The sequence below is a fragment of the Telopea speciosissima genome, chromosome 7, assembly GCF_018873765.1.
Source record: "Telopea speciosissima isolate NSW1024214 ecotype Mountain lineage chromosome 7, Tspe_v1, whole genome shotgun sequence".
Taxonomy (NCBI): Eukaryota; Viridiplantae; Streptophyta; class Magnoliopsida; order Proteales; family Proteaceae; genus Telopea; species Telopea speciosissima.
In genome coordinates this window covers 54,505,180-54,507,549 of record NC_057922.1, presented here as the reverse complement: position 1 = coordinate 54,507,549, position 2,370 = coordinate 54,505,180, and positions in this window count along the sequence as shown.

Here is a 2,370-nt window from a genome sequence, read left to right as displayed (position 1 = left end):
AGTCGCCCGTCACTGGACCAGCATTTTCCGTCAATTTAAAATGGGACGGTTTTTGTTCTCTATTGTTTTTTATTTACAAAAAATAGATTAAATCATATACTTCGACCCCGTCATTGGACAAGCATTTTCCGTCAATTTAAAATGGGACGGGGTTTCTTCCCTATTGTTTTTTATTTACAAAAAATAGATTAAATCATATAGTATCATAATATGAATCATATTATCATACTATTATATAAGTGTATGAACTCATGTTTCGTAGATACTTTTTCACTTGACTGACTTACCCTTTCTTACTTATTTAAATGCCACATTTCGTTAACTAACTCTTTTTCTTTTAGTTTACATTTTTATGAATTATTGGTACCTTTTTATTTAATTTTAATTATTATATTCAAATATTTTCTCTCCACTTCTTATACTCTCGATCTTTGGAAAATTATCCTCTCCAATTCTCTGTAGTTTGGTAGTGGGGCAATGCTAATGTGGATGTCCAACACGTGGCTGTTTGGACATCCAACGATCTGATCTCATTGACTATGTTGAGTTCAAACCGTTGGATATCCGAACTGCCACGTATCAAACATCTATACTAGTACTGCTATACTGCCGAGCTATAGGGAATTGGAGAGGATAATAATCCCTCGATCCTTACTCCTTTCTCTTCCTCGCGGCTTTTCTCTCACTCTCTTCTTCCCATTCCTTCACGCCTCTCCTCGTCCCATCTTAGCCCCCTTGGTCGCTTGTCGCTTGGTTAGTGCAGCTCAACAATTTGCCTTCGTATCTCTCCATAATCATCTCATCGGTGCACCTTAAATATCAAGCCATATGTCTGATTGAAGAAGCCTCAAATTGCCAGCAGTAATTCTGATTTCTTCTCTTTTCTTTTTAATTGAATCACAGCTTTAGACCAAGACTCTGTTATTCGCCCTATAATTTGATTAGTTGCTATGATTCTGATCCAGAGAAGCCTCAATCGCAAGTTGTAGGTTTGATTGCTTCTCTTTTATTTGTAATTAAATCATAGCTCTAGATCGTGACTATTATTTGCCCTATAATTTGATTCCTGATTTGAGGCTTTTTCAGTAGAGTTGCTTTGATGCTTCTCATTCGCAAGTTGTAGGTTTGATTGCTTCTCTTTTATTTGTAATTGAATCATAGCTCTAGATCGTGACTATTATTTGCCCTATAATTTGATTCCTGATTTGAGGCTTCTTCAGTAGAGTTGCTTTGATGCTTCCCTAGATCGTGACTATTATTTTTCCTATGATTTTATTCTTGATTTGAGGCTTCTTCAGTAGAGTTGCTTTGATGCTTCTCTTTTTATTTGCCATAGGTTCTTGGGACCTATGCAAATTTATTTAAACGTACATGATGTATGATTGCTAACTTATTCAGGAGAGTTTTTGTTTATATCCTACCATATGGGATCCCCGTTACCGCTATTGTTTGCTTCTTCTTTTTTTTTTTCTATCTAATTTGAGATTTATCGAGTGTGATTGATTCCTTTGCAGAAACGCCAGCTTTGTTAAATCCATTGAGTAAGAAATCTATGCAATTTTCTTTTTTGAATTATTTACTTCGACTTATTCTTCTCCGACTCATGTAGTGTTATTTCTTCACTTGAGTAGAGCAACTGCAAGAGAATTTTAGTTTCTGAATAGTGTCTACAAGTCACGTTGAGCTCATAGTACGATATATCAAATGCAGGGTTGTTTGCATGTTATAGAAACAAGGTGTTCCCATTCAGTGAGCTAATAATTGCTTCTCTGACCCAGCATATAAATGTTAGAAATGGACAAATGGTACTTTTGTTTCAATTCACATGTATTTTAAGGCTTTGCATCTGTTAAAATTTTAATTTTTCTGTTGGCATTGCAATTGGGTGTAGAAAATAAATGGCATGGCTCAACTAAAGGGAACTCAATTTGGCAAAGATGATTTGGATTATGTTCTTGGGATTGGAGGCTTTGAGTTGGACAGGTTTTATTTTTCTGCCTTTACTGTTGCCATGATTTTGTGGTGACATTTGCTAAGGAATGAAAAACATTATTCTATTATACATGTTGATTTGAATATATTCCGAGGACTTCTAAACCCATTACCGTATTTTATGCCTTTTCATTGAAATCCAATTTCTTTAATATTGCTAATTGCTCAACAAATATTTCATCCAGTTTGGATCCTATATGTTTGTGTGATGCATAGGAGTTAGAATTGCAGAAATTTACGCAATTGCATGTGTTTTATATTTTGATGCCACTATGTGTTTCAGTTATTGTATCCGAAAATTTATTCTTCAAAAAACTATTCTCTGTCAATGGTTTGAGGGACTGTGTTTGCTCAATCTCTTATTTCTTTAGCCTAGAA